Genomic DNA, 21,644 nt, shown 5'->3' with positions numbered 1-21,644 from the left:
GTTAGCAAATATACATAGCTCATTCACATTTTAGTTCCCTAATATGTGGGTTTTCTACACATGATGTGTGCAGATCTGTGAAAGAAGAGACGAAGAACAATTTTAGCTGAAGAGTTGAAGAAGACCAAGGTGAATTCCATCCCTCTTGCGAATCCAATCAAGTTTGCGCTTGCATTTTGGTGATATGGTTTGTGTTGGACCATGTTCTCTAGCTATCAATGGACTTTCCCGAGTAGTTTTGCTGATTTGTCATTATGGATTTCACACACCATCTACCTGATGAATGGCTAGATGATTTATTTTTGTTGCCATATAGACCATTGACTGGTGTGCAGGAACCCTTCTAATTGGTGCTCTAGTTGTGCTTTTTTTGTTGTAGAATAATAATTCAAGTGGATGGCCGATGCGTCTTGTTGTTTAGCGGTATGATGTGATGGAAGTATGTTCTATATTGCAAGGTGATGGGCTGCTGATTTTTGTTGTCCACTTCTGTTGATTTCTACCGACTTCCACTTAATTTCATATCTGTTGTATAAGTAATGCACTAATATACAGTACATGAAAAAATGATCCTGTCTTATATGTCAAAAGTATGGTTTTGCTACAGATTTGTTGTGTATGCATGTTAGATCTTTGAGAAAATGGCTTCTATACCACTGAGACAAGCATCAACTGCTCATTTGCCATCGAACAAAGCTCCAGTGCTCATATACCAGTAACAAACGAATTCTAGTGCTCATATGCCACTGGCTGTTAGAACAATGTTAGCTCACTGTTTTCAGAGGCCAAAATGACTTGTTTGCCCTCAGTGGCAAATAAGCAACAATGGGAGAACATATCTAGGAATAAACTGACAGCATTTTGCCTGTAATTTCAGCATTTCAGCAAAACAACAGTGCACAGATAATAGTATCAGCATATATATACTTCAGCTACAGAATATTACTCATCAAAGTTCACATCATTTAGAAACCATTCAGCAAACACCAAATTCAGTCATGCATAAGTAAACTCAAGTTTCCATCCCTACCAAAAGACCACAACCGAGAGTAGGTTGTTCACATAAGCAAAGTCTATAGATAAATTAGACATGAAGAGTTGCGATATGTAAATAATATGTGAAATTTTGCTGAATATCACAGTTTCAGCTTCTTCTTGCTTCGAGTGCTCATTGCAGGGCTGTCAGGTGCAACACTCCTCCTGCTTCGAGTGCCCATTGCAGGGCTGTCAGGCGCAACAGATATGGCCTTTGATCTACATTAAAACATCAGATTACATACTATGATGATCCTCGCAGAATATACGTTGCTAACTTACACATTGTCAAAGAAACATTTCATTGAAGATTGTGCAGCTTTCATACCTTGTAGATTTAGAGGTAGTCTTTGATGATTTCGACTTGGCGACATTGTCTTCAATTGCATCACTCGGACATAGAAGTAGAGGCAGTGCAGTTTCAGTTTCAATTGAACATGGAAGAACAACCTTTGTAATGGGTTTTTTCTTTCTTTTGTCCCTGCATTAGTTTCACATATTAGCATCATTAGGACAAGAGTATGATGAAAACAGTAATATTGAAGCAAGCACTACCTTTTTTGCTTTGCTACTTCAGCATAGGCAGCTAGTGCTTCCGGAGCAGCATCTTTACAGCTTTGCCATCTATGTCCATAGGCCTTGCAAATTGGACATTGGTGCTGGCCTTTATTTCCCTTGCCCTTGCTATTCTCGGCACCACTTTTATGCCTCTGTACTTTTGGCCTCCCAGGGGCCCTCCTAAGGATTGGGGGATTCAAAATGAAATCTTTGTTCACACTTGGCCATTGAGACATGTCGGTCAGGCCAGGAAGAACATGGGCATAAGCTGCAGTGAACTTGGCAACGCTGTAATAGTCATCAACAAAATCTGCTATGGTGACTCCCCTAATTCCAGTCATAAAGTTGATTGCATGTTTGCAAGGCTTCCCAGAGACTTGAAATGCCCGGCATGTGCATGTCCTATTTGATAGATCAGTAATGTGGCGCTTGCCACCCAGCACAGCACACTCGGCAACCTCTGCAATCATGTCATCTATTCTCTCATATTCAATGTCTAGCCCCCTACTTTTTTCATTCAGCTCATTCATGACACTTGGAAGTATACGTCGACCTTGCAATTTCCTAGCAACCCTTCTCCTCTTCTCATGCTTAACGGTAATCTTCCTCCTGATCTTGTCCATGAGCTGAAACAACATTAAACCTTTGTGCTTGTGGATCCAGTTGTTGAAACACTCGGCCAAATTATTTGTCACATAATCCACTTTTGAGGAACATGAATATTTGCTCCTTGACCATAGCCTGCTGTGGTACTTCTTTAAGTATGTAATTGCAGCAGCCCTTTTCTGCTCTATGGCTGCCATGTGATAGTCAAAAGCGCGAGGAGTCCATGAAAAAGCAGCTGGCCACAAATGATCATCAAAAACTTTGCCATGAAACTTTTTTTTGAAGTTCACAACCAAGTGTCGCATGCATTCCCTATGTTCTGCATACTCAAACACCTTTTCAATTGCAGTGTCAATCCCTTTACCTGCATCTGAACATATGGCTAGGCCAGGGGGAGAGCCAATAGCCTCACGAAGCTTCTCCATAAACCACACCCAACTTTCAGTAGTTTCCGCATCAATAACTCCATATGCTACAGGGTATAGCCAATTGTGCCCATCAATAGCACAAGCAGTAGCTAACTGGCCTCTATACTTGCCTGTCAAATGAGTGCTGTCTATCGCCAAGTAAGGTCTGCATCCAGCCAAGAATCCATCGCAGAGAGGCTTCAATCCAACAAACATCCGTATAAAATACTTTTTCTGATCATACTCCATGTGGTCAATCGCAACTATGCTTCCAGGAGACCTCTTCTCAACCTCCGCTTTCCAGGCATACAGCTTGTCAAAAGACTCATCCCAATCACCAAACAACTTAGCCATTGCTAGTCCTTTGCCCCTGAATACTTTTGTATAATTGATCTCGATCTTGTACTTGTCATGTAGCCTCCTCTGTAACTCCTTTGGGCGAACACTAGGATCTTCTTTTATCCAGTCCATGACTTTCTCACACACCCATGCCTTTGAAGCATTATGCTGCTCCTTTTTTTTCTTTGTACTAGCACATGTGTGCTTCTCCAAATGAACCTTGACCTGCAGTAAATTGTAATGGGTAAGAAAATAGAGTCAACTCCATTTAATAACAGCTAGAGTATGCAACTAACTAAAATATATACCTCCATAGTTTCTCCATCATCCAACCTCCCAACATGAATTCTCCATGTGCAATCTTTAGACTCGCGACAATGAGCCCTGAATCGTGTAGGCTCACTTTTGTCAACTTGAAAATCAAACTCTTTCTTTATGGCATATGTAGCAATTGCCAACCTAAACTCTTCAATATTAGGATACTTTGCACCAACATGCATTGGTGGGTTTTCTTTATCATACACTATTTCTGGAATAACATCTGGTCTAGCATCTTCCGTAACCCACTCCTCGTCATCGCTGCTATCCTCTACATGCTCACTATTTGGTATATCTTTTTTTTCTCCGAGCTCATCATCACTATCTGAACCAGCACTATCAATTGAGTATTGGTCCTCCTCTCATCTACACCAACATGTTCATATTCTTCATGTGGATTTGCAAGATATGTATCCATAAGGCATACTTTAGCTTCATCATTTACATTACTTGCTTGACTAGGCAGTGCTATAGATGGTGTTTGATTCAATGGAGTAAAATGCACATCAACACTATCACTTGGGTCAGATTGTTTGATGATCAGATTACCGCTTCTATTTTGATGAAAAGACTACATTTTCAGGCATTCTTCATCATTTGACACACAAATATTGTTGCCACTAATAGAGTCAACGTACTCAAGAATTATATTCTCCACTGAAAATAGTGGAAAAGTTCCAGCAATGGAAGCCACTAGATCCTTCAATCTTGAGCTACTACCCTCAACAATATCCCAAGTAAATGTAGAATCCCCACAGATTTCGGTTCCACCGCCACAAATCTTCACCTCTACCGTGTAAGTACATGATTGGATCATCCTGTGGATGATGAAACCATGTCAATATTTGTATGCTCCTATCTAAAACTTTAGCAAAAATAGATAGACTGAAAAATTACCTAGCACAAATATGAGAGAGAGAGGTGGAGCCGCATTCGTCAGCCACGCCGTCCTCCTCATGGAGCTTGGAAACTTGGGGCAGAGGAGCTGCAGCGAGTGTGCCCACGTACGGAATGATCTCTTGGAGGGCCTCGACCGTGGACATCCCTGACCCGCTCTCCACATCGCTGGAATCCCCGATTCTAGGGTTCTGCGCGACATGGTCGCGGGGAGAGGTCGGCGCTGCTAGTTGGGCTAAGGCAGTTGAAGCCGCGGAGGTCGGGAGGGAGGGAAGCAGGGCCACGACGGGAGGCGGCGGAGGCCGGGGCTGGGGGAGCGGCGCCGTCGGCGGTGCCTCCATAGGCTGGGGCTCGGGGAGCGGCGGAACCTTCGGCGTCGGCAAAGGCTGGGGGAGCGGCGGATCCTTCGAGGAGTAATTAGCCTGAGGGAGCGGGAGGGGGAGGAGGGGTATGCGCTGGGGGAGCGGCGGCGGCGACGGTTCCGCCATGGCTGCTGCTGTGTGCGTGCGTGAACTGGTCGGGTGGTGTGGTGTGCGTTGATTTTTCTTTTTTTTTTCTATTCTAAGAGAAGAGATAAGACGAGGGTAAAATTGGAATTCTCAGATTGACTGACAGGAAAACGTAGAGATTCTGACGATGGACTAACGGCGATGGCAAATAAGCACTAGAATTCGTTTGTGTCTGGTATATGAGCACTGGAGCTTTGTTCGATGGCAAATGAGCAATTGATGCTTGTCTCAGTGGTATAGAAGCCATTTTCTCTAGATCTTTCTAGGTTCTACTTTCTTAATATTTCAGTTCATGACATCAAATTGCAGCTGTACCAAAGTGCAGACATTAAAATAGTTTAGAACAGAACAATTAGATGCTTTTAGTTCTGAGTGCATGGATGCTTTGGTCAATGTTTAGAAATGCATTGCACATATAGTTATGTTAACATGTTTGCTAGAGGGATCAGAATGGTCTCCGAGTCGTTCAAAACTGAAGGCAGCACCAATGTATCACATTTGTAAAATCATGCATATACAGGAGCTCATCAGTCTGGCGACCTAAATTTCTCCCCAACTTATCTCTTTTTGTTCAGTCCAGAATTTCAGGTTTCCTGTGGTTTCTGTTGCCAAGGTTTGATCTTTATTTTTGTGTTGTGCAGATGATTGCAGCTGATGCCGAGCCTCTCGAGATCTGAGGGCCGTAGTATTCAGAATTACCTACAGCTTGAGTAGATACACATTATTCACTGCATATTTTATTCCAATGGTTTTACTTCCACACCACTGGTTTGTCTATATTAAATCACAAGAACTTCATGAGCTTAATTGGTTACTGTGTAGAAGGGCATTCTTTCAAGGAGCTTTAGATTTTTTGAATATGCTCCCTGCTGGACCCTTTTCGGTATGTACAGAATTTGTTGAGAATGGGTGTGAAAAAATTGACCATCCAGTGGATTTATACGCACGGTATGTACAGAATTCTGCAACCACAATAGAAGTAAGGCCATGGAGCAAGAATTCTGTTGGGCATCCTTTGCATTTATCTTGTCAGGTTCCCATGCTTCATAGCATGTGTGTAAGCATAGCAGTACACACATACACTGCAGTTCATACTGCCATTTAATAGGGGATGCATTAGGGTACTTTATTTCCATTATAAACTGATAATAGTTATGAGTTTAGTAAGGTAACAATAATCTGGGTTATAGCAGAATATAGATGTGGTATGCTTGTATGAGTAGAATGCAGAGTTTATAAATGAACTAAAATCTGAGAACAGGAAGTGGTAGGTTTAATTTCAGTTAGAAGATTAGGTGTACTGCAGTATCATATATTCAGGTAATCCCTTGCATTTTTTTGCCATGTTCAGGCTTTATACATCGTTTGTATATGCATAAAGTACGCCACATAAACTGGAGTTCATAGTGTCAGGAGTAAGAGAGGTGCAACTAAGTACTAGCATGTTACAGGATAAGAACGACTGTTTAGTTTAACTCCAAAGAGGTTAGATGAAATGAGTTCTTGATATATCTGAACTCTAGATTATAAGATGCATCTTCTTACTCTTCCTGAGATCACGGTTATCATAACTGGACGTTCGTTTGTTTGTCGGAAGTTTTATCTCTTCTCTACAGTCAAAGCTCATGTGCAATTTGGAGAAAAATGCACACATGCTGTCGCCGCATTTGACGATTCCTTTTAGGTGAAAAAACCTAGCTTCATTTTCTTCCTTTTTGTTCTCTGTTTATTACTGTTTATTGCTCAGAGCGATTGTTCCCAAAGTAGTCTTGAACAATTAATCATTTGCAGGTATCTAACCAATAGCGGCCTATGTTTCCTGGTCATTTTTCTTTTGGAAATGGAAGTTGTTGCTTCCTAGGCGAGCTGAGGTGATAACTGAACTCTCTTCTACTATTGAGCAGATTCAGTATTCACGTTTATTTTCATTAGCCCAAGGATAGTTTTTTTGTGTTGTTGTGGCTGTGGGCAGCTACCGAAAAAAGAAAAGAGGATGAGCGAGACTACTGCAGTGAGAGACGGCGGCCACGAGAGCTATGGATGCAGGAGAGGGTTCATGTTGTTTATATATTTCCTCTAGGCCATGTGTCTTTCCATCCCCCTCTCCAGGAGAGGGTTCATGTTATTTATTTTATTAGTCAAATATAATATGAGGTCACCTACCATCATCATTCTTGATTACAGTCTCGTACGAAAGTAGTCCGATTAGTTGTAGTAATTCATAAATATTTTTGGTATGGTTCTTATTTGGTTTCAAGACACAGAAATTTGAAAGGCATATATAAGAGAAAAATCCCTGGCATTACTTCAAAATCGTGATCTTTATTTGGTTAGTAAGGCCTTCCTTTTGTGGCTACAATTTTTTTTCTATTGTGATGTTTGAAACAATATTTTATACTTATAATGATCTAGAATACAACAGATCAATGATATATACAAAGAGACACAATAGGAGTTGACTGGATACCTAGCTTTTGAAAGGACTGATATATACAAAATATTATTGACTAGAACAGGAGAGATGCAATCTTATGGATAATTCAATATTTGCAAGAAACTTTCCAGCTTGGCCCTCCTATTGCTCATCTTGAGATTTATTTCCTTCGTTTCAGTGCCTGCTTTTGATGATAGGAAACTAACAAGGCAGAAGGTACTTCCCATGGTTGATTTATTATATTTTTGTAGAAACTGGATAGAGAACATACCATGCACTTTCTTATAATCTTTTGGCTGGCCCTGCAATTTTGGCTTTCTTTCAGGACAGAGGACACACGATGCTTTATCGGTTCTTACCATGTGCCTGTTATTTTATTTTGCATTTTTTATGCATCACATGATTTCTTTTACAACAAGTGATCCTAATTCTCACTGGTCGTTGGCAGCTTTTCTGTTTCTTCATGACAAGAAAACCATATAGCGCTTGTGCACTTTAGCCTTGTCCTGATTACTAGAACTGCTTTGATGGTGCTCTATTATAAGTGCCTTGCTTGCACCAGTACTCATGGTTGTCTTCTCTTTGTTTGCACTGTAGGCAATGTGGTAGACGCTGTACTTGCAGGCGGTCTTTATCGATGTTGGTCTAGCTGTATTGTCTAACGACACTTCATGCGGTCCTCATGTAATATCTTCTTATTGTTCAATGCTATGATCCACAGTGTGATACTGAAAACCTTGATTAATGTTGTGTTACATTTTGTTGCAATTCTATTTTTCCTTGAGATTGTGGTTATAAAGATAAAACCGATTGATTTAAGATATGTTTTTTATACGTAAGGGTCTAAATTCTTGGTGTCTGTGTTTGGCCAGACAAAGCTTACTAAAAAGATACACATACTTTTAGCTTCATGATTTTGAATGGGACTTTGTGATATCAAATTAGAATGTGTATATACATTTCATTATAGACAATAAATTCTTGGCGTGTGTGCTTGGCCAGACAGAAGATTACTAAAAGGATACACGTGCTTTTAGCGGCATGATTTTGAATGGGACTTTGCGCTATCAAATTAGAATGTGTATATACATTTCATTGTAACAACAAAATACCTTTTTCCTACTAAAGGGGATCATATTTGTTACATACATTTTGTTTCAAATAGAACTCCATGCCATCAAATTTAAATATGTATATACATCTCATTGTAGAATAGAAGCCCCCCATTTTTCTAATTAAGAGATTAAATTTGTTGTCATGTGTGCTTGCCCGTAACTAAATAAGTAAACCATGGATTTCTTTTCACCGCTCCCTTTAGAGGAAATTGACAGGTATGAGTAGGAGGAAATATCAGGTGATACGGGAGCTGAAATGCTCCCATGCTATGATGTGATCTCGGCCAATATCTGTGGGTTGTGGACCAGGGCGTGATTATGGGCTTCCTGAAGGGCTTTTCTGAAAATATTCTGGGGCTCCTGGGCTGACCATTGGATGTGAGATCCAATGGCGAGAACACATCGTAGCACCGTATCAGTAGATCGAGGTCAGATCAGGTCGTACTTTTCATATACATTAGACCTTTGATAACGCGCGTTGCCGTGTTCATCCATTTTGAAATAAATACATATAAATATTAGACAAAATTTGGATGAATTAGATGCCTCAAAATAGATGAGGATTAGCCGTTAAAAACTGCATAAATCATTCCATTAAATTGTACAAGGACAAGGTAGCTACATCCAATCCAAATGCGAAGATACATAAAAAAGACACACCTCTAAGTTATAACACCATCATGGAGTATCTTTTCTCCCAACATATCTTTCCCTAATAATAATAAACCAGCTATTGTTCCTGGTCGTACGTCGTCGTCAATTTTACAAAAACATCCTTGTAATTTTTGGTATTCAACCCGCGGTCCTTTTTAAAGTGAGAAAATGTTTCGAGCCCAGATCTGGCCCACCCAGGCCCGAGTGCCGCCGCCGCCACTACCAGTGCCCACAGAGCGCTCGACCTCGAGCTCCTTCTCCCGTGCGCCTCCTCCCCGGCCTCCCTCGCGCGTCGTCCGGCAACCACCGCCGCCACCGGCGACCACCCAGGTCATGCCGCCGCTCCCCTGCCTTCTCTCTTTCTACTCTTTCTCTAATCTCCTTGTCTCTCCTTCTCTCCTGGAGCTCAGCGCCAGCGCCATGGATGCCCAGTTCTCGAGCTCACCTTGGAGGTTCAAACGCCGCAACGGGACCTCCACCGGCCAGATCCGGCGCCTCCCTCCCGGATCCGCGCGCCCTCCACCTCCTCTACCCGATCCGGCGCTGCCCACCTCAGCTCCTCCTCTCCTCCGTGCGCCCGAGCTCCTCGCTATGCGTCGCCCGGGAGGGCTCGCGCTCGCTACTTGACCAGAGCCACCACGTTGCATTCTCCGGCGACCTCGCCGTCCCCTCTGCACTGCCCTCCACCTCAACTGATGTCCATCTGATTGTTCCATGTTATACTATCTGTTGAAGAAAATAAATCTGTATTATTTACCTTGATTTTTCTGATTGTAGATAAATAACATGGCTGAGAAAGTTCCTCCAATGAAAGGAGGAGGAGTATAGTCTTGGCCGTGGCTGGGAAGGAAGGAGAACAGGTTAATTGAGGATTTTTCAGGGAGATTAGGACTGCTTGATTTATCACAGAGAAACTAAATCAGTGGACTGGTGTGCTGGTTGATTAGGATCTTTCAGAGAGACCAGGTGTAACGCCCCGAGACCGATGTGCCAGTTGTCGTCCAGTTATTCGCCGTCGTTGCCATGTCATTCGCTTGCGTGTTGCATCTTGTCGTGTCATCATGTGCATTGCATCATCATGTTTTCAAAACTTGCATCAGTCCCGGTCTCCTCGTTCCGTCCGTTGTCCGTTCTGAGCCCAGACACACTTGCACGCGCCCGCGGCATGTCCGAAATATTATTTTATAAGTGGTCGGAAAATGTTCTCGGAATGGGATGAGAGTTGGCGTGCGGTCTTGTTATAGTGTAGGTAGACCGCCTGCCAAGTTTCATCGCATTCGGAGTTCGTTTGTTAGCCCAACCGTTAAACTATAGCGGCAGTATAGCCGGTCTTTTCGTCGGACGTTTTCGGTTTTCGGAAACAGTTGCCGGGCTGCACTCCTCCCCTCTCATCTCAGCCCAACCTCTCTTCACAGCCCACTAGTCCACCTAGCTAACCCCCTCCGCTCCGGGTCGTCCGATCGAGATCGAACGGCTCCGAAACGGCCCCAAACCCTCTAACCCTAGCCCCCTTACCTTATAAATACCCCCCCACATGCCATTTTTGGCGTCCTCCAACCCCCCCCACCTTGTTTTCAGCGCATCAATCATCAGCCACCGCCGCCCTCATCGCATTCCGCGCGGGCCGAACCCATCTCCGCCACTTGGCGCCACCGCCAGCGCCCCCGCAGCCAACCACGTCGCGCCACCTCACCTCTCAGCCGCCTTCCAGCCAACCCCAGCGCGCCACGCGTTCCCCCCTGCGCCCCACTTCACCGCGGCCCGCGGAGCCCGCCGCTGGCCCGCGCCGGGCCAGATCTGGGCCTGTTCGAACCCGTCCCCGAACCTGCGCGCCGCCGCCTTCGTTTCAGATCGGGAGAGCCCCGATCCCCTCTTCCTCACGCCCCGCCATCCGCCGCTGGCGACCAAGACCGCCGAGCACGCCGGCCTCGTCGCCGACCCCATGTGACGCCCGGATAATTAAGCTACAGTAAACCTCTGCTAATGGTGCCACGTCACATCGGTTACTGTTGATAAACTCGAGTTGGTTCAAGCCGATTCAAATTCAAATTCAAAATCAGGCAAACAATAAAGGTTTTCAAACGTTAGAATTTAAAATGATCATCATGTGGCAAATAATTCGTAACTTATTTTGGGTGTTGGAACCAACCTTTTTCAAAATGTTTAAGTGCCTAAACTAAATAAAAACAGGGGCTAAAACAATTATTAAATACTTTTCAATAATAAATAAATGTAAAACTAATTTATTTAGTGCCAAATTAATTATGACAGTAGCCTAACTAATAATGCTAATTTAGAGGCTGAGTTGATATATTATAAAAAAAACTGCATATAAAGTAAAACTAAAAGAAACAGGAAAATAGAAAAAAAAGGAAAAGGTCAAACAAAAAAAAACATAAAAATAGAAACACCCCCCCCCATGCTGGGCCGAGCGGCCCAGCTGGCCTCCGCACCGGCCGGCCCACCAGGCCCAGCCGGCCCTCCTCTCTGGCCTACAAGGCCACCTCCCCGAACCCTAACCCCCACCCGATCCCCACTCTCCCCCACTCGCACCACTCCTCTCCCCCCTCGCTGGATCTGGATCAGGATCTCGATCCCCTCGCCCCGACGCCCGTCGCCGGACCCCCCCCCGCCGGGCACGCCCTGCTCCTCCCCTGAGCTCGCCTCTCCCTCCCCTGCTCCCACCTCCGTCGCCACTCCCGCGCCAGAACCCTCCCCCACCGACGCCTCGCCAAGCCCGACGCCTCCCGTCGTCATCGTCGGCACCAGGCGCCGCCTCGCGTGCGCTGCCCCGCCGCCGAGCTCCGTCGCCGGATCTGCACCAGCCCGCCGCCCGTCTCCGGCTCACCTCCCCTCTCGCTCCTCTTCCCCGACCCGATCTGGATCGGGAAGGGGCAACGAGCCCGACGCCGCCCTGCCTCTGAAGCCGCTAGACCTCGCCGCCACCTCGCCCCGTAGTCACCCCGCCTCCCTGACGCCGCGTCGCCGGACCGCCCGTCTTCGTCCTCCTCCACGACCGGCCTCCTCACGCCTCGTCGCCCCCTCTCCCCATCAACGCTGGTGAGGCCCCGGGCCTCTCCCCTTCTCTGCCTCGCCCCTCGCTCACGGTCACCGCACGTTAGACCGCCCACGCGTGCGCCTGCGGTGAGCACGCGCTCACCGCGCCCTCTGCGCCGTCCTCGCCGTCCGCCGCATCCGCCGTGGCCCGCTCCCTTCCATGGCCGGCGTCGTGCCCCGCCATGGCTGCCGGCAAGGCACCGCCCGGGTCCAGGCGACCCGGCGCCCGCAACCGCGCCCGTTCGGGCGACAACCATCGCCCCGGCGCCCAAAACCCGTTAAGGCCCCCTGTGCCTATGACAGGGGGGCCCACGACCAGAACGTTTTTAACAAAAAAAGAAAAATAAATAATAAATATAATAATTAATTAATTAATTAGAGAATTAATTAAATCGGATTAGATTAACCTAATCATTTAGCTAAAGCTAATTAGCCCTATTTAATTACTATGAGCCTATGACATATGGGCCCCATGCCCCAAAAAAAAGGAATTATAATAATTAATTAATTAGGATAATTAATTAATTTAATTAATTCTGTTTAGTTAACCTAAACCTAATTAGGCTAATTAATTCTGATAATGAGATAACAGTCAATGACCGACGGGCCCCACCCACCAGTTGACTGGTCAACGGTCAGAGTTGACCGCTGACATCATGCTGATGTCATAATTGTATTTCCTAAATTAATTATTCTGTTAGTCCTAAAAATGATTTAAATCTTTAATAATTAATAGAAAATAAACCGTAGCTCAGATGGAAAAACTTTGTACATGAAAGTTGCTCAGAACGACGAGACGAATTCGGATACGCAGCCCGTTCGCCCGCCACGCGTCCCTAGCATAGTGAACCTGCAATATTTCACCTCCGGCTCCTCTGCCCGAAAACGCGAAACACCGGGGATACTTTCCCGGATGTCATCCCCCTTCACCGGTATCACCTACTACCGCGTTAGGGCACCTCTAACGTCGTTACTTGTCATGTCATGCATCACTATGCTTATGCTTGCTTATATATTTATTGTTTCTCCCCCCTCTTCTCTCGATAGACACCGAGACCGACGCCGCTGCTACCCAATACGACTACGGAGTTGACAACCCCTCTCTCTTGCCAGAGCAACCAGGCAAGCCCCCCCTTTGATCACCAGATATCGCCTACTCTTCTCTATACTGCTTGCATTAGAGTAGTGTAGCATGTTACTGCTTCCCGTTAATCCTATACTGATGCATAGCCTGTCCTTGCTACTACTGTTATTACCTTTACCTGCAATCCTAATGCTTAGTATAGGATGCTAGTTTATCATCAGTGGCCCTACATCCTTGTCCGTCTGCCATGCTATACTATCGGGCCGTGATCACTCGGGAGTTGATCACGGGTATATATTATATACTTTATACATGATACATGTGATGACTAAAGACGGGTCGGCTTGAGGAGCACCCGCGAGTGGAGTTTTGAGGCGGAGCGGCAGGGCAGGTTCCGACCACCTAGGAGAGAGGTGGGCCTGGCCCTGGTCGGCGTTCGCGGATACTTAACACGCTTAACGAGATTTGGATATTTGATCTGAGTCTGGCCATTTGGTCTATACGCACTAACCATCTACGCGGGAGTAGTTATGGGTATCCCGGCGTCGTGGTATCAGCCGAAGCCTTCGTGACGTCAGCGACTGAGTGGCGCGCGCCGGATTGGACTGGAAGGCCACTAGGCTAGGTCTGCTTTCGGCCGCGTTCGCAACGTGCAGGTGTGCTAAGGGCGATGGGCCCAGACCCCTGTGCGCTTAGGTTTAGACCGGCGTGCTGACCTCTCTGTTGGTCTAGGTGGGGCTGCGACGTGTTGATCTTCCGAGGCCGGGCATGACCCAGGAAAGTGTGTCCGGCCAAATGGGATCGAGCGTGTTGGGGAATGTGGTGCACCCCTGCAGGGAAGTTAATCTATTCGAATAGCCGTGATCTTCGGTAACAGGACGACTTGGAGTTGTACCTTGACCTTATGACAACTAGAACCGGATACTTAATAAAACACACCCTTCCAAGTGCCAGATACAACCGGTGATCGCTCTCTCACAGGGCGACGAGGGGAGGATCAGCGGTTAGGGTTATGCTATGCGATGCTACTTGGAGGACTTCAATCTACTCTCTTCTACATGCTGCAAGATGGAGGCTACCAGAAGCGTAGTCTTCGACAGGATTAGCTATCCCCCCTCTTTTTCTGGCTTTCTGCAGTTCAGTCCACCGATATGGCCCTTTTCACTTTTACCCATGCATATGTAGTGTAGCTCCTTGCTTGCGAGTACTTTGGATGAGTACTCACGGTTGTTTTCTCCCTCTTTTCCCCTATCCCTTCTACCTGGTTGTCGCAACCAGATGTTGGAGCCCAGGAGCCAGACGCCACCATCGACGACGACTCCTACTACACCGGAGGTGCCTACTACTACGTGATGCCCGCTGACGACGACCAGGAGTAGTTAGGAGGATCCCAGGCAGGAGGCCTGCGCCTCTTTCGATCTGTATCCCAGTTGGTGCTAGCCTTCTTAAGGCAAACTTGATTAACTTATGTCTGTACTCAGATATTGTTGCTTCCGCTGACTCGTCTGTGATCGAGCTCTTGTATTCGAGCCCTCGAGGCCCCTGGCTTGTAATATGATGCTTGTATGACTTATTTTATTTGTAGAGTTGTGTTGTGATATCTTCCCGTGAGTCCCTGATCTTGATCGTACACGTTTGCGTGAATGATTAGTGTACGATTAAATCGGGGGCGTCACACCCCAGGTCCTCCCTCGCCGACCCCGTTCTCCTCCTCCTTTGTTTTTTTTTCGCCGCCTCTCTCAGACCTCGCTCTCTCCCTCGCGCAGGAGAGATCCCCGTCGCCGGAGTCGCCCATTCCACCGCCGTCGAGGTCGTTGCCGGCCTCCTCGCCCTGAACTGTCGCCGGATCCGGCTTCCCCAGTCCCGGATCTGTCCATTCCTGCCGGTACCGCCTCGCCCCGCCGCCTCAGGCCACCACCGGTCCCTGCCGCCGCCACCATGGCTCGTCTCGGCCTCGGCGGGAGGTCGGGAACGAGATCCCCCTCGCGCGGGCCGCCTCCCCTTCGCCCGATCCAGCCCAGCCGTGGCCTCTTGCTTGACCCAGCTCCAAGCCTGCCCGCCTCACCACCGAACCGGGCCTTAGCCCATGAGTGAGCAGCCCCCCTCCAGCCCCTGTGCATTGTTGGGCTTGTCCCAGATTTCAGCCCAGTAGTGTTTTTTTCCCAGCGCCTGCGAATTTAGTATTTGTTCCAGAGAACGCAGTTTTACAGAAAAGTCCTCCTTGTTCATGCATATAATAACTCACAATTCGTGCATCGGATTAAAATGATTTATATATGAAAGTGGCTTAGAATTTTGTCTAGTTTAATAATATGCAACTTTCATCCATGTTTAAAATGTTTAAAATGTTGTTTGTTTAATTTTGCATAAATGCCATGTTAAAATGATTTAATTCATAACTATTCAACCGTAACTCGGAATTTAATAAACTTTATATGTAAATGGGGTAGAATTTTGCCTAGTTTATCATGGTGACATTGTTTTGCATGGTGAACAACTCTAAAAATATGGTTTAGGTCAGAACAGGACCTAATCTAATATATGCACATGAGGAGTTTCCGGATTTGTTGTTCGTGCTTCCGGCCTCATTTAAACTTGACTAGATAGGTAGTTTACTTTGCTTCACTTCTTGCCATGTTTAACAACATTTAATATTGTTGGGTACATAAACGAGATCGAACTAAATAATTGATGTGGTGCTCCGTCAATATGCAACTCGTTGCATATCGAGCTCCACTTAATTTGTAGGATTGTTTGTGCACTTTGTCATGCCATGCTTCATTAAACCGGACATGCATCATACTTGATTGTGCATCATGCCATGTCTATGTGGTGGTTGTTTACTATGTTGTTTGCTCTTTTCCGGTGTTGCTTCTTCGGGTTGGTTTCGATAACGTCGCGTTTGTGAGGGCCCGTTCGTCTACGTCCGTTTATCTTCTTCATGGACTTGTTCTTCTTCCTTGCGGGATTCAGGCAAGATGATCATACCCTCGAAATCACTACTATCTTTGCTATGCTAGATTTGCTCGCTCTTTTGCTATGCCAATGCTACGATGCCTACCACTTGCTTTCAAGCCTCCCAAATTGCCATGTCAAGCCTCTAACCCACCTTGTCCTAGCAAACCGTTGATTGGCTATGTTACCGCTTTGCTCAGCCCCTCTTATAGCGTTGTTAGTTGCAGGTGAAGATTGAAGTTTGTTTCTTGTTGGAACATGGAGATGTTGTTCTTTGTTGGAACATGTTTACTTGTTGGGATATCACTATATATCTTATTTAATTAATGCATATATATACTTGGTAAAGGGTGGAAGGCTCGGCCTTATGCCTGGTGTTTTGTTCCACTCTTGCCGCCCTAGTTTCCGTCATATCGGTGTTATGTTCCCGGATTTTGCGTTCCTTACGCGGTTGGGCTATTATGGGAACCCCTTGACAGTTCGCCTTAAGTAAAGCTCTTCCAGCAATGCCCAACATTGGTTTTACCATTCGCCACCTAGCCTTTTTCTTTCCCTTGGGTCGGCCAGCCCAAGGGTCATCTTTATTTTACCCCCCGGGCCAGTGCTCCTCTGAGTGTTGGTCCAACTGAGCGATGTCCGAGGCTATCAGGGGCAACTCTGGGCTGGCTTACCCGACGTCTGGCTCATCTGAGTGTGCCCTGAGAAAGAGATATGTGCAGCTCCTATCGGGATTTGTCGGCACATTCGGGCGGTGTTGCTGGTTTAGTTTTACCCTATCGAAATGTCTTGTTGTACCGGGATACCGAGTCTGATCGGAGGGTCTCGGGTGGAGGTCTATTCCTTCGTTGACCGTGAGAGCTTGTGATGGGCTAAGTTGGGACACCCTGCAGGGATTTGAACTTTCGAAAGCCGTGCCCGCGGTTATGGACAGATGGGAATTTGTTAACGTCCGGTTGTAGAAAACCTAAAGTCGACCTTAATTAAAATGAATCAACCGCGTGTGTAACCGTGATGGTCTCTTTCCGGCGGGGTCCGGGAAGTGAACACGGTTGTTGGAGTTATGCTTGACGTAGGTTGTTATAGGATCACTTCTTGATCATACTTTTATCGATCGCGCTTTGCCTTCTCTTCTCGCTCTCATTTGCGTATGTTAGCCACCATATATGCTAGTCGCTTGCTGCAGCTCCACCTCATACTTTTACCTTACCCATAAGCTTAAATAGTCTTGATCGCAAGGGTGCGAGATTGCTGAGTCCCTGTGGCTCACAGATACTTCCAAACCCAGCTTGCAGGTGCCGATGAGACCGTGCAGTTGACGCAACCAAGCTCAGGAGGAGCTCGATGAAGATCTTGTCCTTTGTGTTGTTTCGTTCTAGTTGATCAGTAGTGGAGCCCAGTTGGGGTCGATCGGGGACCTTTGTCGCTTTTGGGGTTCTTCTTTTATTTGGTTCCGTAGTCGGACCATGAGTGTATTTGGATGATGTAATGTTTTATTCATGTAATTGTGTGAAGTGGCGATTGTAAGCCAACTATGTATCTCTTTCCCTTATTATATTACATGGGTTGTGTGAAGATTACCTCATTTGCGACATATACCTTCAATGCGATTATGCCTCTAAGTCATGCCTCGACACGTGGGAGATATAGTCGCATCGAGGGCGTTACACCAGGATTGCTTGATTAATCAGCGAGAAACTAGATCAGTACTTGGGAGTTGGGACTGGTGTGCTACGGTTGATTTGGGGATGTGCACTAGCAGGTTTCAGGCAACTATATTATACTCTTCGGTTGGGATTAGCTTTTGCTGTTACTGACGAGAATCAGTACAACTATGATGGACTGCTTTTCTAGAGCTAGAGCACTACAAAAGTAGAGATGGTTCATTCATAAATCATAATTAGTGTAGTTCAAGCAGAGTGTTAGGGACATTGTAGTTTGTCTGATTAAATCAAGACTTCAATTATTAAATAAAATTACAACTTATATGTAGAAAACTTTTATTAACTTTAATTTTCTATTTTGCAGGTCCCTGCAGTTATTTGTCATATTGGATACTTTACAAACATTCTGTAAATTGGTATCAGTTGCACACTTTTTGTTTATCTCCATATCTATGACGACTACCCACTCCAAAGCATCCCCACGCTAATTTGAAATAAAAGGAGAAGACCAGAACCATGATTTTTATTCAATGGTGGTTGATTAGTAGGTATGATCCAATCAAATGTGTCCAGCTGTCCTCGTGTTCATTTCCAACCTTTGAAACTCAGTTTTCAAATTTAGAAATCCAACATATATATTCCAGTACATGATTTTATTTGATGATGGTTTAATTTAGTAGCTACGATCTAATCAAGCTTGTCCAACTCTCCCGACAGTGTTCCTCTCCAACCATTGAGGCTCAGTTTCCAAGTTCTGACCTAGCATCAATCCATCATGTAAATTCCCAGTACATGACTTTATCTCACTGTGGTTAATTTATCAAAGGAGTTGTACGCCGTTGTTTGAAGCGGATCAGGTGGCCGCCTCTGTCTGCGAGGCTCCCACAAGTAATATAGTTGCGGCCTGGCGCTGCAACAATTTGCTACCACGGCGCCATTCAACTTCCTCACCAGTCGCTCCTATGCCCACTCACAAGCAAGTAAAACTTTGCATCCTTCAATAATCTGCTATAGATCAAATACTCATATAATTTATCTCAAGTATCACAGTCCAAATCATTGATGTATTGTTTGTGCTTCTATCATGCTAGATTTTGTTGCAAGTTCATTGCATGCGTAAGCAAATTTAGAGTGTTGAAGTCATAGTGAATTAAATAACATTTGAGACCTCTGTCTAACAACCTTTGTGCAAGTCCGAGATGAACAGGGCACATAGGTTTTCCAAGATTGAAAATTCATGAATAAACAGTTATGATGCGAATTTACGTAACCTGGAATCTTCTGTGATTCAAAGTAAACCAATAAACAGGAATTTTATGGACTTCTAGGTCATTTTTCCTTTGGTAACAGTTATGTTAGTTCAAAACAATTTTTCAGTGCCACGATTAGGCTTCCAAGGGTTCAGAGTATGACGAAGAAGCCTTTTATATCACACACTATATAACATCATGGAATCACAACCTTATAACAAATAATTTAAGAGGTTATGTTCTGGTTTGCTGTATCTCCACCAGTTTGGGTTGGTCTGATGGCTATCCTAAACAGAATAGGGAATTAGGAGTACTTTAGTTGGTATTGAAAGTGGTATGTTTGCTTTCGAGTTGAAAATCTTGCAAGTTTGGTCCTGGGATATTTAATGCTCCCTTTTCTTATTATCTTCCAATCATACTTTACATATTTAGTTTTTTACTTTCTCTTGACAAGTGAACTGAATTATTCATGGAGAATCTGGTTATAGTAAATTTTATTATGGAGATTCATCTGATGTAATATAATAGCTTTATTTGCTAAAATCAGTACATAACTATCGTGTTGTATGGTTTCAACATGTAGAGTTTTGCAAGTGAGAGTTACAGGAAATCACTATTGCAAGATAGCATTCAGTTAACACACGTACAATCGACTGATCATTGTTTCTTTTTTTTGCTAATTTAATTTGAAAAAGCTATTGCAAACATTTTTTTCTTCTGAAATTATATACTCTATTTATTTCTAATGTGATTTTGTTACTGTTTGTATGGTATTTCTCTGCCTAAATTTTTTGTTACATAAATTAATCTGCATATATGTGTGCAAGCTGTGAATCGACAAACAGCCCAGAAAATATGGCATGCTACATACCCTGTGACAGTACATTATCAGAAATACTTATATTCAGTGTGTCATGTGTGCTCAGTCATTTGTGTCATGTTCAGATTTTAGAAGTCAAAATTCTAGCTTTAGCTCTATATTTAAGAATTTTTCTACGCCAAATGCAAGAAAAATAAAGCGTCCTGCTGCTCTCATTCTGAGGAAGTTCTGAAAATTGAGGCATTTGTATGAATTTCTACTCTTCATTATAAATTATTCTTTCAAGTTTACAAAATAAAACCTGATATACTCTGTATGTCTCTGTTCTACACTACCACTACCATTTTATTGCTGCAAAACGCCAGTGAAAAAGTCATTACTGTTTTACAAGTTTTTATACAATCAAGCTGAAAGAGCAATAAAATGATCTGTTTTCACATCGCCTCAGATCTTACCGAAAGGCAGTGTGCCTATAATTTACATCTAGCTAACAATAATGTGTTTGAGAATGCTTCATTTGTTGACGGTCAGCATGTGGGGTGTGAGCGAGGATACTTATATCACTTAGTGGCCAAGGGAATGACATTACAAAAAGTTTATCTAACATCCTAGGAGAAGATGGACACATGTTCCTATATTGCTTCTCTACAATTGCTTTCACCATTTGATCATCCATGCATGGCTTATCCTTAGGCTGTTTGTATCCATTTATTCCTTTTGTTGACATGAGTAGGAGGCTACTATGAATGCCACATAGTTGTAATTTAACCTCCTTACAAATAATTAACGTTCAAACATTCCAGTGCAGGAATCTCAAGACTTAGGAATGGCGCCCCAACAATTGTGAGCGGCACAAAGGAAGGGTCGCCATCACCAAGGATGTACGCTGACAATTGTGGACTCCAAAGAGGAAGAAGTTCTATATTTAGTGCATTGAGTTGCTATTTAAAATTCTGAGAGGTGTTGAATTTTGTTAATTTTTAAGATATTGACTTGGAAGAATTATTATTTTGCTTGATGTAAACTCAGATTAATTTGTCATGTCATTTGAACCGAGCAACCTTTTTGTGACACCACTTCATGATTTTTGTGTGATATTTTTTTTACAGGTAGATTTTTGTGTGATATTTTTTTTACAGGTAGATTTTTGTGTGATATTCTGTCAATTCCATGTACTAAGTGGACATATGTTGCCAGCTTAATTTTTTTTATGATTTTATCTATCAATTTGTTATATGTTGTCAAATTACACCGAAGTGCATATGCCAAGATACATAACATATATTTAGATCCTCCACCACGTGACTTAGAGGAGATCCATGAAAAGATGGAACTCAAAATCATCTGTGGTTTAGTTAGAAAATACTTATCGGCATCTACACATTTTTCAGTGTATAATACAATTTAAGACTGAATCCAGAGGAGATCACTCAACAAAGTAGTGTATACAATGTACCCAGCATGAAGCATGACGAGCTGCTACGGTAATTAGTATCAGTACTGTCGTCCAGCCATGGCTGTTACGGGTGTAGCAACGAGCTCACACAAAAAATTATGTAAACCCATCAATCACTGGAGGAAGTTAGTTTTTACCAGCTGGAGCAACGAGGGCGCCATCCGCAGCTCCGAGTTTCAGCGGGAGCCCCGGGAGCCACCGGTCCGCCGCGCCGTCAGCGGGAGCCGCCGAGCTGTGGAGGGGTACCGCCACGCCACCACCACCACCAGTGGGAGCTGCCGCTGATGGGGGGCCTAGGTCCCGTCGTCGGCCTTCCTCGGCTCCTCGAGTAGCTTCTTTCTTCAGAACAAATGTGTTGTTTCAGCACACATTGTATACACTGCTTTTTTTTTTGCGGGATACTGCTTTCTTATTTTGCTACTACCTAGAAAAAGTCATGTAGATCTTCATCTTTTTTCTTTACATGTGGTTTATTTTTACTTTTTTAAT

The 21,644-nt window shown here is 44.5% G+C and overlaps 1 long non-coding RNA gene across 5 annotated transcripts; it reads left to right on the top strand.

Annotated features, from left to right (window-relative positions):
• LOC125513229 lies at positions 1 to 19,984 on the top strand. Of its 5 annotated transcripts, XR_007285790.1 has the most exons (4): positions 1 to 129; positions 380 to 458; positions 5,311 to 6,353; positions 6,461 to 7,871. It is a non-coding gene; the product is annotated as an uncharacterized LOC125513229 (long non-coding RNA). The 5 variants fall into 5 exon arrangements; XR_007285788.1 differs by having other exon boundaries at positions 380 to 6,353; XR_007285787.1 differs by adding an exon at positions 17,994 to 19,984 and having other exon boundaries at positions 7 to 6,353; positions 6,461 to 9,732.
• The last annotated feature ends 1,660 nt before the right edge of the window (positions 19,985 to 21,644 follow it).

The sequence above is a fragment of the Triticum urartu genome, chromosome 6 (assembly GCF_003073215.2).
Source record: "Triticum urartu cultivar G1812 chromosome 6, Tu2.1, whole genome shotgun sequence".
NCBI classification, from domain to species: Eukaryota; Viridiplantae; Streptophyta; class Magnoliopsida; order Poales; family Poaceae; genus Triticum; species Triticum urartu.
The sequence above is the reverse complement of the archived record's forward strand: the minus strand, read 5'-3'. Positions and strand labels throughout refer to the sequence as shown.